The sequence below is a fragment of the Tinamus guttatus genome, unplaced genomic scaffold, assembly GCF_059628265.1.
Source record: "Tinamus guttatus ecotype Peru unplaced genomic scaffold, ASM5962826v1 Tinamus_guttatus_pri_ptg000391l, whole genome shotgun sequence".
In the NCBI taxonomy this organism is placed as follows: Eukaryota; Metazoa; Chordata; class Aves; order Tinamiformes; family Tinamidae; genus Tinamus; species Tinamus guttatus.
The window spans coordinates 184,350-199,435 of record NW_028288925.1 but is presented as its reverse complement, the minus strand read 5'-3'; positions in this window follow the sequence as shown (position 1 = coordinate 199,435).

Below are 15,086 nucleotides of genomic sequence, written 5' to 3'. Positions count from 1 at the left end.
TTGATTTGTTGTTGACCTGCTTGCTGAAACTGGTGCTGCTCCCTGCATCTGTGGGTTGTACACCAAGCTCAATGAAATCAATGGTCATGTGGGGCCTTCAGGTGTTGCTGACCTCTTTTAAAGTTCCTACCAAGAGGGTAGGCTGCAGACTCCAGCTGAATGTCAGAGCCAAGTGTTTTGGAGTTATGTTCAGCTGAGGAATAAAACTTCCTCCTGATAGCACCTTTCCTCTTCATCTTTAAAGTAAGAAGAAAACAGGTTAACTTGATCAGAGCTAGAAATATAAGATCAGAGGAAGAAATAAAAGTATTTTCATATAAGAAAATACCTAGGTAAATAAAGTACGATACATCTGCAGTTTCAGGCTTCCTGGAGGTTTCTGCCTGCAGGTTGTGCCTTTGTCAAAGGGGCTCAGAACAATTTCACTGAATTGAAGGTTTATTTTCCAGGCCAGTTGGAGTTGCACATGCTGTCTAAAGTCCCTCAAAATTGGGGGTGCCAGCCTCTCTGTAATACAGGGACATAAATAAATTGTTGCCTGAATTATACGGTGCAGCAAAATGTGTAGGACACAACTTGATTTCCCTTTGCTTTTGTCAAATTTATTTTGGTAAATCTTGGAGGAAGATGGATGAGAAATTCACTAAGCAGGGGCATTACTCATTTACATAGGTAGGGAGCTACACAATCTTTAATTTAAATTTTCTCTAGTAGATCCTTTTGTCCTCGGTTAAAAGAAGTGGAATCTACTAGAAAACTGCTTGTCTGTTTTGTGGGAGAAATAGGTTGGATATTGAGAACTAAGGGAAATTCTCAAAGATCAGAGCATGTGATTCATAGCTTACCTGAAGGAAGAAAGACTGTTTTAAAGGAATACAATAAGTAGACTTACCCATAGTTCTTTTTACTAGAACTAGAAATCTTTGGATGTGCTGAGGGATTTAGTATTCTAACTTATTCTCGATGCCAGTTTCTCCTGAGGGCACTCCAAGACACTTTCATAGCAACAGGTCATAAAATGCTACAAGAAAGTACTGTATAGATCCAATCCAGTCTTCCTTTGTGATCTCTCCTGCAGACTGTTTATTTTCTTTTTTTCCTTTGAGGCAGTCTTCCTAGATGACTTTATTGGAGTAAGTTTTTATGGTTTCCTGGGCTAGAGGCAGACAAATACTGCCAACAGACTGTTTCATGACAAATAATGAACTTTACCAGCTGCAAAGCAGATCCCTTGAGGATGTGTAAATGATGACCCTTCCCAGAGCACCTGAGGGCAAGTTTTCTTCTTTTTTTTTTTTTTTTTTTTTTTTTCCTTTTTGACATTTTTGCTTTTACCCTTGTTGAAGGAGACTTTTCTTTCCTTTGGATTAATTTTAGAAAGCACTGGCCTACCATGAAATCCCAGTCCAGTGTTAAAATCTATGGATTTAGTGTTACAAAGAGAGAAAAAACACATTGCACGGCCATCTGAGCTGGAGCTGATATAGAGAAAATGTATTGTAAACTTAGTATGAATGTTGGGGAGAGCATGTAGGTAGGCACATGGAAGGAGAAAACCCCCAGAAGCTTCTTCCTCCCCAAGAAGCCTCTCAGCTCTGTCTTCTGCTTTTTGGACAGAATAGTTATTAGCTGTATTCCTTGGAACCCAGCATCCTAGTAAATTAGTGACTTCAGTATCTTAATATAATAACACTTCAGAGGTCACATCTTATTAGCAGTACATTTTGACTTGTAAAATATATGGAATTTTGTTGACAAACCCCGTCAACCAACTGCTGAAGCCTTGTATTGTTTGCATTACATGAATGTTACAATTTCCTTCTACCAATCTTTGGATAAATAACTCCAGAATTCCTTAAAAGAATTTCCCATCTTTGTTGACAGTTAAATCAGTCAAATATGTAAGGTTCCTGGCAGACTTGGCTGTGTAGTAATGATGTTCCTTATGGCTGTGATCAGCAAGGACAGTGAACAATGCACGACACGCTGCTCTCTGATTATTACTGTATGTGGGTCAAAGCCCTTGTTTTGTCTTTTTTAGCTTGTGCTGCCTGAGCTTATTCATGCTGGATTACTCTTCTTGGTTTTGACCCTTAGCCTTGAAAAATAACTATAAAGAGAGAAAACCCTCAAGCAAATCACCAATAAAAAGCAAATCATCAATAAAGTGCAATCTTCTTCAAAAAAAAATCTATCGGAAGCCAAGTCTGCCTGCGTGGCCTTGGGCAATTATCAGTCCATGTTTTTTGAGTAGCTGTCAGTTGTGTTTCTTTCACATCAGACAGCACCAGACTGCAAGCTGAAACAGTTCAGAGGTATTTTCCATCACATGTGGACTTCTCCCTCCTTTTTATGAAATATTCTAGCTTCTTTATTTTCAGATACGGGGGAAAAACAGCCTCCCATGCTCAGCACACACTGTGAGGGTGTCTGGGGCTGACCCAGTGGAGATATCTGAGCCTGTCTGTTCTGAGTTAGATTGTCAAAGAGGAAGGGGATGGGGAAGGGTAGGAAATTTTCTATTCAAATTCCTGTCTCTACTAAAAGAAAGCAAAAGGAGGGTTTTTATGTTAATTGCATGTAAACATCCTGGTCTTTTCAGTCTCTGTTGCTCCAGGGGCTGCTGCATGAACCTCTCCTGCCTGAAGAAATTCAGGGGGAAATGAGTAGGTTTCTTATCTCACCAATGTTTTTGAGTGTGTATATGTTTGTGTATTTGAGTGTATGTGTAGCCCTCAGACTGCCTTGGGGGTCTTTGCTTTCCAGAAGCACTGGCTGGCTGTGCTTTCTCCTTTCACAGGAGCTCCACTGATGGGTGCAATGTTATCTCCTCCAGCTGCAACTCTCAGCCTGCCTATCATGACAGTTAGGTCTCCCTGGATTGATATAGTGTTATGTAGTAGTGCAAGTCTGTTTTGAATGGTCAGTTTAGGTGATTGAAGCCAGTCAGTGTGTTAGCATGATGCTTGGGACTGCTTTAACCTACTTCTAGCACGTGAGCTCTGGCAGAGTCAGCCTGGATTTGCACTGGATTGCTTTCTGCTGCATGGATTCGCTTTGTGCTGGAAGGTGCAAGATAGCTAAGTCAGAGAGCAGCAAGAGATGCCTCTTCCCACAGGACCGTGTGTATATGAGGGAGAGCAATCTGAACCAAAACTGCAAATCTGAGCATGCTTCAGCTACACATTTTATATGGGGCTGTGTGGTGACAGGTCCCGGTGGCTACAGTTGGTGCATCCCCAGGTGTGGATGCACAGTGCTGTAACACTCTCGTGCTGTGGGGTGACAAAAGGCCACCTCGTGACATTTTCCATTTCCTCACCTATTTGCAACCACTTAAGGAGCTCAGCACCTGCCTTAGGGATCAGACTGCAATCCTCCCTCAGTTTACCTTGCCTTGCGCTTCCAGGCATGCCCCTTTGCTAAATTTATTTTTCCTCACAGCTAGTCCTTTGTGAATGTGTAGTGACATTTAGCTGGTCACCGGAGTGCCGTGTGGAGGAGGACGGTCACTGGAATATAGTGAAAGTGTCTCTCCTATATGCTAATGGTAGTTACAGTGCTTATATTTGCAATCTTCCTCTTCTATTTCAAGTTTAAAGAAGAGCTTGTTTACTCCTTTGTGCTATACCAGTTATTCTCAGAAGAGCTATTACCACTACTCTAATACTTTACTGGGAGCTGCATTCATCTAAATTCAGTTGGGATTGTTTTTTTTACTTTTCTTCTTTTTGGCCACAGCTACAGTAGGCCTTCGTTCGAGTAATGTATCCTGAAAATGAAAAAAAAAAAAAAAGGCAAGCACAAACAACCCATTGCAAACCATTTAACCCTATCAGCAGCTTGAAATGGCAAGGCTGCAACCCTTTCAGTTCTTGTGCTCAGTGTTTAGTAGCTCTGCTATGACAACCTGAATAATCATAATGAGCCTTGAAAGTTTAAAAAAAAAATCATCGTTACCACAGTGGCTTTGGGCTGAGGTATTAAACATTCACTTGTCTCTCTGGTTTGCAGTGTCCTGGTGGGGATTAATGTGACTTGAAGAGTAAAATATAAAATAGATGAGAGAATAACTTTGTGTGTATAAATATGTTTTTTTGTTAAGAAGGAAGAAAAAAAGTGGCAGAGAGGATGGGTTTTCATTCTTCACACTGTGGCCAAAGTTTGTATCGTGTATTATTTTTCACTTGAATAGCAGCAACAGCAGTTGTTTTAGGACCTTGGCTGCAAACAGAACCCAGGCTCTGCTCTAGCCGCTCTTCCAGCCACTGGGCCCATAACTGACTGGGCCTCTTAAAACTGCAGCCAATTGCTAAAATGTGATCAGCCTACAGGATGCTCTTTCTTGAGATGCTTAAGATTACATCTGCACAGATACTTGAGCATTAGGTCAGCTCTGTTCTGGGAGCACTCTGCTGCACTGATATGGCATTTCATCTGAGCTGGGACTGTTTCTCATGCACAGTGCTGCTCTGCAGTGGTTATGTGGCTTCCAGATGGGAGCTGACTTAACATTTGCCTGGTCAGCACATGGTACAGAGGAATTCACAACTGTCTGCGCTTGTTGGAGTAGATGGATATGTCCTAGGCTCCACCTTCACAGGACACTGCTCCTTCTCTTTAAGCCTTGCTCTGTCAGATTACAAAAATGAGACAGCTCTGCTCTGTAATTCATTCAGTTTAAGATAAAACCTCCTTTTGTAACAGGCTAGTTGTGAGTTCCTCTATCTGTGCACCCTCTGCTCGTTCCCTCCATGTTCTGTTGAAGTATCCAAAACACTACACTAGCACATGGTCTCCTAGGTATTGCCCGGCTCTTGGCTGTACCCAAGTGGTACATGGATTGAGAAGTAGCTCTTGGCAAGAGCCATGTTTATGGTTTTGGTTTTGAAGAATCCACAGGGCTTTCTTTATTTGCTGTTTTATAACCTTTCCGTTCCCCAAAGTGGCTCAGCTTCAGAAAGGCTGACTGGGTGCAATCTGCTATGCAGGCTGCCTGTGACAGAGCTGTTAAATAACCTACATGAGATTTTGACAAACTGTATATATTAAACTTCAGGGTACAAAACATGCCCTGTTGGAGTTAGTTATAGTCTTAGAGTGAACATGGTATGTGATTGACTGTGGCCCTGTAAAGTCAGTGTGCTGGATGGATCCTCTGCCTTGGATGAAGACCACAGGCCAATGGCAAATGCAACTGCTCACCAGCCTTAGGGAAAGTTTTCTGGGCAGCTTTTGAAGCATCTGCAGGCCATATCTAGCTATTACTAGATTCTTCCAGCCTGGTTGCCCTGGGTGCATATTCACAGACCCCTGTCTCCTCCAGGTTGTTTTTTCACTTTCTTAAGGTTGAGCAAACTACCAAGCTGCAGTTTACAGCTTGTGAATTTTCATTTGCCACTGAAGTGCAGCTACCTCTGAAAAGATCATACACACAATCCAAGTGTGATGGTGGAGAAGGAGTGTTGCTTTCTTTCGATTTCACAGTTGTAAGCTTCTGTTGCGTTCACAAATGCACGTCAGGACTCTGAAGGGGCACTGACTCAGAGATTTTTAATACAGAAATCTTGTTTGCCAATATATTTAGGAGAGAGGTGAATCATAACTTTAAATTGAGATTATAGGGGAGAAAACAAACAGGAAAGCCAGAATACAAATGCATGAGGGGGAATTTTGCTGGGTAGGCTGCGGGAGGCCAGACACGACTCCTGAAGGCTTCAATATGAGTCTAACAGAAATTGCTTTATTTGCGTTACAGCACTCTATTTATCTACTACATTTCTGCTAAGTCATCTAGCCACGTGTACGCTTACATTGCGATTGGTTACATACTACTGTCCACGCGTCTTCTACCGTACTAGGTTGGCTGTAGATATGGGGGGCACGCGTTTACATGATTGGCCCGCACACAGTCCTCTATCCTGCACTGATAAGCTTGTTCACAGGTTCTTCCTCTCCTACTTCTGTGTTCTTGCAGCTGGTGACTTTCCCATGATCTTTTTGCCTTGGTCTTAGTCCGGCTCATCGTATCCGTCTTCTATCGGGAAGCCTCCATTACTTAGATATGCTCCCACAGTAGGATAACCTCTGTCCTCTTGCAGAGGAGACAGTTAAAGTGCTACAAGACAACTCTTCTGCTTCACCCTTCTATTTTAAAAGCTCCAGCTCTTGTAGCTTTTCATTTCTTTGGTGTATTATTGGAGGGAAATTTTGACTATTCAATTAATGCTTTTATGAAGGATGTTTTTCTTCACTATTTCTTGCCTAGCTTCAGGAGCTTGACACTCCACACTGCTTAACCAAATAGCATATTTTTCTTCTTTTAGCAAATTGTCACTGTGGCAGAATCTTTTGTGAAATGATGTTTGTGGAAGGGTGGCTCACACAGAGGAAGAGATTCCACGGTATTTAGTATTAATTTGGTGCAATGCTGCTTATGACATATGTAGCGAAGTGTGGCTTTGTGTATATAAAAGTAACATTCACTCCATGAGAATTTATTGTTTCCTGAGAAGAAATTTCCCATAGTTTTGTTTCTGCATACTCAAAAGCTAGTCCTTTCAGTGGTATGTATAATCACTCTGCATGAAGGCACAGTTACATCCTAGCTTCATGCACTTAAAGCCCAGCAGTGTCACAGTCATCCTCTCTAACCACTGTAATGGAAGGACCGTTTTTATCCAGTAATTTCTGTTTTGGGCCCATAGCTTCTGGCTGGACTGGACAAGTGTCAGTTCAGCAACATGGTGCATGGTCCTAGTTGCAGTGGTGTTGCTTTCTGCTGATTGCTTCCATTTCCATGCTGAAACCACATGCTGCAGTGTTGCAGGAGCACTTTGCTGAATTGCACAAGGTGTTTGGCTTCTTAGCTTTGCCCAGAAGGGAAGCTGACAGGGAGGGACAGAAGTGCAGCCTTGGTGTGTTGTTAGATGTGAGATTCAAAGGCAGGGTGTGCATTTACCTCTCTTCAAGCTCAGCCCATGCACTGAAGCCAGCTCCTCAACCTGGGCAGTGTCATGCTGGGAGGATGGCCATTTTCTTGTCAGAAATGATTGAGCTGAGTGACCTATGGCTAGAGAACATTCTCTTCCAAAACACATGAAATGGAGCTGGTCTTCTGCAGGATTTGCTCCAGCTCTCAGCTAGGTGGTTTCTGTGAAGACCCTTCCCCTTCCCACCCTGCCTTTGGGACAGTAGCAAGGAAGTGTTATTTAACATCTGCATGCTCTTCAGTAGGGCTGTCTGCCCTGCCCTGTGTTAAAGCATCTTGCTGAAAATAGGTGGTAGAAACACTGGTGCAAGTGGATGCCATGTAGCACATTCAGTAGATGCGTGGAAAAACCTGAGCTCTCTTAAACACATTGAGATATTACTGCTTATGTGTTCCTGCAGCCATGTACAACTTTTAGGACAAACAGGACAAATTCCTACTCGTCTGAGTAGGTGCCTGAGCTAATCCAGTTGCTACATTTGCTTGGGTGGGCTGCTGCGCTTCTTCCTTTGCAAGGAATATGTAGATGCTGCAGACAAAACACTTTTTGGTAGAATATTAATTCTAGCTCTTCCCTCAGCTATTGATTTTTATGTTTTACCTTTAATTGCTGCTATCTGATTCTGCATTTGTTTGTGGTTACAGCAGGGCACTTGAAACACTTAAATGGAGCAGCTTGGGACTGAGAGAGTAGATTTGCTTACTAATAAGGACAGATTTCAGTGCAGAGCTAGTAGCAGGTTCCTTCCTGTTACCAGGAGCACAGGATTTTTCCAGACAAGGCATGCAAGATAGTGGCTCTGTGCAGAAATGTATATGGCTTTGATTTGACCTCCCTGGCTAGGAATTTGGATGTTTCCTACATATCAGAATATAAGCATTAGCAGCAATAAATTAAAGGGTCAGAAAATATGCCTTTCATCTCAAGGGCCCTTGGAGACCATTGCTGTCACTTGATGACCTTAAGAAATACCTGGACACCTTTTTAAGCCCAGTCTAGACTGGAAAAAAAGAAAAATAACTGCAGGATCGATGTAAGAGTGACAGGCTGAGACAGTCTGGTTTGTGACTGGGTGGTCTCTAGCATGTAGAGAGAAAAGCTGTGTGTGCTGATCTGTCTTGTCCTCTCTTTACATTTTCCATGATTTCTGCCTGCAGCGTCCCCTCCACCCTCCTCCTTTTTGTATGGTTGCTTTTTGTGAGGGAAACTGGATAGATTATGTTACTGTCTGCCTTTTAGCTAGCTTTTAATTTCCCTAATTAATACCGGAGAGCAGGCAGAGAAAGTTTGTAAACAACTGCCAAGAAAGGAGAGGAAAGAAAAATGCTCTTCCAAGGCTGGGGTGTCTCAGGAGAGAACCTACTAGATAAAGCAAACTGCCTATTTTAGTTGTGGGGATATTGCTATTTTCTTTTGACTTCTGCTTATTTGGGGCATCTCTTTAGATGACAAAAGCAAAAGCAGTTATTGCTACCTAGAAAAGAGAACCACTGGGCCTGAGAAAGCCTGAGCTGCTCCTGAGGAAGGCCTCCTGCATTGCAAGAGAGGGCTGAATATATATATCCTTACAGTATTTTTCTGCTTCTGAAAACAAGACAATTTCTGTTGCTATAGTCTTGTCTTTCCTTGCAGGAGCTAGATCAGTGGTTTCTTTCCTGACTCAACATGCTTAATATACCTTGCTTTTCAAGATTTGTTTAAGCAGTGCTGCCTTCTTGGTATATTGCAGCAGCTGGAGTTCACCTCTCTAAGGCTCTGTTTGTTTTTATTCTTACATGGAAAAAAAGAAAAGAAGAAAACCTATGATTCCATAGGTTTCCATAGTATACATTCCATAGAACTTTTTTTTTTTAATTGAGTTGCTTTAAATCCAAAGCTAGCAGTGATGTAGTGATAGTAGAGCAAAGATTGTGGTGGAAGAGAGAAGGAAGAAGTAAAATTAGCCAAAATTATTAGCAGCTAAAAATATTAACAATGTCTTTAACTGAAAAAAAAAAAAAACCTCAGAGTTCACTAGATTTAGATAATAATTAGGGATGCATTTTGCTGGTATAATAATAGGTTGAAATTGAAATAGACCTTGATATTTCTAAATTACTCAAGACATTTTCAGCACTTTATTTGCCTTGCTCTTCCAAACATGACTATGTTAAAATAAATATAGAATTCTATTTAAATAATGCAAGAAGTGGAATAATTTATTTACTGTTGTATATAATACCTATTTAGGATATTTCAGAACAAAAAAAATGTAAATGAAGAATAATTGCAAACTGTGGGCATCTGAAGAATCCACATCTGGTAATTTATTCCATTAAACTTTTGGCAGTATATATAAAGAGAAAGGAAAAAAAAAAGGATGTAATGATATCTCTATGCAGTCATTATAAGGATGGAGATTACAACTATTATTAGTAATTTGCTACCAGCCATGTGGTGAACAAATTAAACCTTTGCTCATCCTTATAATTTTCAGTTGTTGTCGTTCTATGGCTACTGTAATTTGGGGTTACTGATGGAATATAAACCTGCTTGAATCTATTAGTTTTCTGTTTAAATAATTTTGCCTTGTTGAATTTCTCCAGGAGCTTATATACAGTCTGGCCAATGTTTGTTAAATATAGAGGAAATCAAGATTGAAAACCTGCTGTGTATTTTTTAATGACCTATTGGCGTGGCTGAATCCTGAATCTAGGCAGATGATCAGAAGGGAAAACTGTTTACTCCTGCTTGAGACAGTGAAACTGCAGGGGTTTGTTTAATACACAGAGCATTTTATGTTAGACTATCAGGTGTCTGGGTATAAACATCTTCTTCCCCATGCAATACTTCCACACAAACAAAGCACTCAAACTCCAAGTTCTTTGAAGGGTGAAGATGCCGTGAGGTTATTTCATGTTTGATTATAACTCAGCATTATTTTTTATCCTAAAGAGACAAAAGCTCTGATTTTATAAGAATGCAATTTTTTAAAGCTGTCTGTTTTTAACCAGTGTACCCTAGATAAGACGATAATACACTTCCCTCTGGAGGTTTGTTTAAATGACAGATGTGGCTGGAAACATGATTCAGAAGGAAGATATTGCTCACTGAGAATGGTAAGGCCCAGGAGAAAGTTATAGAGAGGCACTCATGCATGCTGGAGAGTGTAATTATTCTGTTTGAATGTAAGGGAAGGATTCTATTATATAGGAGGCAGCATAATGGTGGAGTCTGCCTGATGATTATTGATTTTAATAAGATCAGAATAATGCATTGTCTTCAGGAAAATATTATCCTAAAATTATTTCCTGTGATGAATTAAATAATTAAGATAGTATGACCCTAGGGCTTTTATATTAACTTATTTTAACTACCTCATGACAGATTTCCACCTGACTTTCAGTATTTGTAGAATTTTATTTTAAGATTCTTTGCTGTCATCCTCAAACTACTCAATATTTTCATAAACAGTCTTAAATTAGCCTTTTGTGAGTCAGAAGTTTGTGGAACTGCTGACTTATTCCTGGGGATGTGAAGTTCTCATCTGTGAAGACTAACTTCTGTGTTGTATCTTTGTCTGTGAAGATGTACCCAATTCCTGCAGACAGTAGTAGCAGGGTGCCCATTGTCTTTAAGTGCAGAAAGCTGTAGTTCTTACAAACCCTGGTCTTTTTTTTTTTTCTGTTCCCTTCCTTCACCCAGTAGTCACACACTCAGCTCGCACACTTGAATGTGCGTCAGACACTCAAAGAACGGATAAAAACGCTAGGTAATATTTTCTCAGGAGGCTTCCTGTCAGCTTGGCCAGCCTTTTGCTTTTGACTTTGCTTCTCTCTCTCACTTACTTTGTCAGGAGGTAAATTTGGCACGCTGTGACCTCTTGAAAGCCACGGCCTATAAATACCCATCCTCTCCTCTGGGGAATGGAGTTCTCACCTTTGCTCCTGCGCCTCTCAAAGGCTCCAGGTTTTGCGTGTATCAATGTGAGAGGGTGCATTGAGTAATGTAAATTTTCTTGTGAAAGAATTGGCAGCTGATGTGCTCACTTTTAACCCAAACAAGCAAATGAAATGTAAGCAATAGTCACAGATAAAAAATTGTTTTGTTTCTATGCAGTTTATTTGTAAAATCACCGGCCCTGGGTGGGCAAGGGGCATTTTTGTCACCTGCATGTGGGAATGCACAAGTACCCTCCTGCGGGCTCCCGGAATTGTCACTGAGGTGTTGCCCACTGCTACAGTCCATGGAGAAGGTCTCTCCTGCTTGCTTCTGGAGAGCAATGGTCCCCTAAAGCTGAGATGCAGCAGGTGAGAAATGGACTGGGTTGGTCCCCTGGTCCTGTAGGAGGGTTCCTCAGTGTCTAGAGCTATCTAAAGGGATAGGAGGCTTAAAGGTGAACTTGCAGAACAATCAACTGCTCTAGAAAGCCATGCTATGACAAAGGCCCTTTTACCTCTACCACCCTGAGCAGTGGGAACTGCCGGCATCGCGTCCCCGTGCGTGGCGTCACAGTGTGTGTGTGTCCCTCACAGGTGCAGAAGGCAGTTCTTTGCTGGTGAAAATGTGCTCTGTTTTCAGCCAGGCCTCCACCACCCACAGTGCCTGCTCTGTCTCTTGGTTTCATTTCCTTGCTTCCAGAGTTCCTTTACTTTCTTCTGGTTCTCTTATCATGGCAGAGATGTGCACAACCGCGGTTCAGCCCATTCGGAAAGCCCTGCAATAGCAGCTGGTTCCCAGAAAGAGACTCCCTTTTGTTTCCTTTGATTTTTATTCCTTGGGAGCTTTTTATTGCGGTAGTCTCAAGCGGTCGCTGATATGGGCAGTGGGCTCTGTTGTTTCAGCTATGGTGTTGCACAGAACTTAATTTATTCCCAGTAAATGGATGGGGCAAGAGTGACTGGTAGATCCTTCAGCTTTAACAAGGTCTATTGGTCCTCATGAGTCAAAGAGGGCTTGCAAGTAGTTATTTTCCATCAATACAAGTATAATCAGACGTATTAGCTAATCTTGAATGAGATATGAGATTAATAATATATTTCTCTGTCATATTTTCTTTGCTATATAACTTTTCCCAGTTTAATTTCTCCTGACTGTTGAAACTACACTGATTACTGGTCTTCTTAACAGCTTATCATTTTGCTTGACCACTAAGTGGTAGACATTGGCTAGTTTCATTTAATCTATTATGAGTTTTGTATTTGCACTTGCATGAAAGATACTGCCAAATCTCCACCATGAAGGTCAAGAATTTAAATATGAAAAATTTCCCAATGATTGCTGCAAGGCATTTTTCTCTCTCTGGAAAGCCATCACTGTGGCAGAGCTGCATATATCACTGCTATAGTAGCAACTTAAAAGCAGACAGTACATCTTGCAAACCCACTGGCTGGGACACCTCGGATATAAAGTGGTTGTTAAGGTAAATAAGGCTTATCCCTGAGATTTACTGAGAGTTTATTGCTATTAAACATAGTTTGCATACTTTTTCTGTTTACCTCCTGAGATGCTTTTTTTAATTGAAGACTTAGAATGCTATTTGCAAATATTTTTTACTTGTCATGCCTTTATGGGAGATCAAATAGGAGGTAGATGTTACCTCTATTATAATCTTTTTGAAGTCTGTAGGATAAACCATGTTGAGTGACCCATAGTATAAATTCACTCTAGACTTGCTGGTGTTTTTTAGCTTCTGTAACAGGTTCTATCTTAACAATAACACGGCAGCTTACCTTTGTATGTAAAATACTATCTGCTCCTTTAGATCTGAAATTTATATTGCCTGTGAAAATTCAGTAATTGGAACTGAGTTAGCTTTCTTCCTTGTTTCGTTCCAGTATCAGTTAGACTCAGCCTGAGAGGACCACCGAGGACACGGTGACCTGGGAGGTGTTGGGACAAGGGCTGCAAATGTTGGGGTCATGATTTATCTCTCCCTTGGATTTCCCCCTGCAGCCTAATGAGAACCAACTGTCTCCCGGTTCTTCCCGTTCCCTTGGGGAAATCTCTTCTGTCACTAAGCTCTCAGAGCCCAGTGTCGTACGTACTGTCAGCAACTGTTTCTGACACTTATGGTGGGGACACCTTTTATCTTCTAAGGAGTGTTTTTTTGGTTTGGGAGTTAGTGTGTGCAAATAAAGGTTTTTTGCACTAAAAAAAAAAAAAAAATGGAAAGAGCAGTTGTTAGGCTCTTGCAGCCATGCACAGCAAGGCTGTACCCTGGCGAGTGCTGTTACAAAGTCACGTTTTTAGGGTCTTCTTCCAGAGTCACCTTCCGGAGAGGCTGCCATTGGAGGTGTCCATCCTCTGGCATGTTGCAGGGATGCAGCAATGGCTATGCAGGCAGTGGGGCCCAGAAAGCCGATGTAGGAAATATTAAATCACTTTGCTTTTAGTTGAAAATGGATGAGAAAAGCAATAGATGGAAAGACCAGACTGATGCCATTACTGAAAATGTATAAAACGATGGTGAACTGTTCCACTGGACTGAAGAGCTTGTACTAGTGGCCAGTATCTAAAATAGGTCGTTCTGTAATGGTTCTGTCCTTTACCTGCCAAAAGGAGGTAGATTAGGGTCTCACATGTGAGTGTAGCACAGTTGTAAACGTGACTCAGGAATTCATCTGCAGGAGAAAAGCAAAGTGCACACTAAACTGCAACTTTGCCTCAAATGATTTTTCTATGCCCAGGAAAGCATGAAGTGACATAGCATTTACTATGTTTTGGCAAGATAGCTGTTCTTTACTAGACTGGAGTCTCTTTTTGGTTGAACTAAATTGCATTTTGAAGAACAAACCAGAGAGCTAGGATCTGGGGACATGCTGAGTGCTTTCTGCCTGGTGCTCCTGGCACACCCAGGCGAAAAGGGGCTTGGGAGAAAGTGTAAGCCTGGAAATAGATTCTCATTAATTGTGCCCTGCTCAGTGCTTGCTGAGCAAATACAAAGCAAGTTTCTCATAGAAAGTCTGAAGAAATTTGGGTTTCATTTTGTTTATGAAAAGCTTGGTGCATATATGCACCAAGCATATGTGGGTGGTGTGCACTTATGTGAGAGACAGGAGGTATGTACATTTTTATAAGAGTATACACACACACACATATATAAATATACATCTGTGTCTATATCATTACATTTATTTCACAGCAGCCTCCAAATGGAACATTTTTCCCCTCTTGCAGAATTTCCTTTCCTGAGCCAGGCTGCCTCACCACCTGTCCTCACTGCATCCTGCCAGGGCATTCAGTGACCCTGCAAAGCGGACTCTGTGGCCGGGTGCCCAGCTGTGGTTCCTAGGAGCCACTTCTCACCCCTTAAAAGCCCCCCTTATGACCTGTGTGAGGTTTTTGGTGTGGCGCCTCCTGAGTGGTTTCCTTGCTCCAGGGCAGGCTCTAGGAAAAGCAATCAAAGTTTGCTTGGTTTAGCCTTGAAACCCTGAGCTGACCCTGGTGCACTTCACATTCCTTGCAAGGCTCAGAGGAATTTTTGGAGCTTGGGGGTACAATGCTGTTGGCACAAGTAGGAGGGCAGGCTTCTGATGTGAGCAGTGCAGCTCATCCAGCTGAGCACTTAGGTACCTGCCCTCTTGAAGTTTACAAATAGTCCCACTGCAATCTGTGGGGCCGTTGGCAGGCATTAAGCTACAGACATGTGCTGCTGGATTAAAGTCTCTGTGATTTGGCATCTCTATAACCATCATTCCCTGTAGCCTGATAAACATTTGAAGTTTGGCTTGAGTTTAGGAGCTTGAGGTCTTTTTGGTGTTTTTTTCATAATGATCTCCTTGCAGCAGGAAAAATAATATTTGTATTGGTTACAATCTAATAGTACTGTGATTAATACTTGCCATGTTTGAAAAACTAATAGCCATGTTTGAAAATTAATATGGGACAGTTATTACTCTAGAAGATGTTTGTATGTTGCACCTTGTGAAGAAACAGACTCAGTCTGGGGTGCAGAGTGAGACAACTTTATTTTCAAACCAACGTCTTTTTATACTTTCTTAACATGAGTGTTGCAAAGCTTACAACCAATCAGCATCTTGCCACCTGTGCAGTTGTCCTGGCTTTGTTTCTTTTCTTCTGACAAGACATTCCTCATACGGGGCAGGGGGAGGT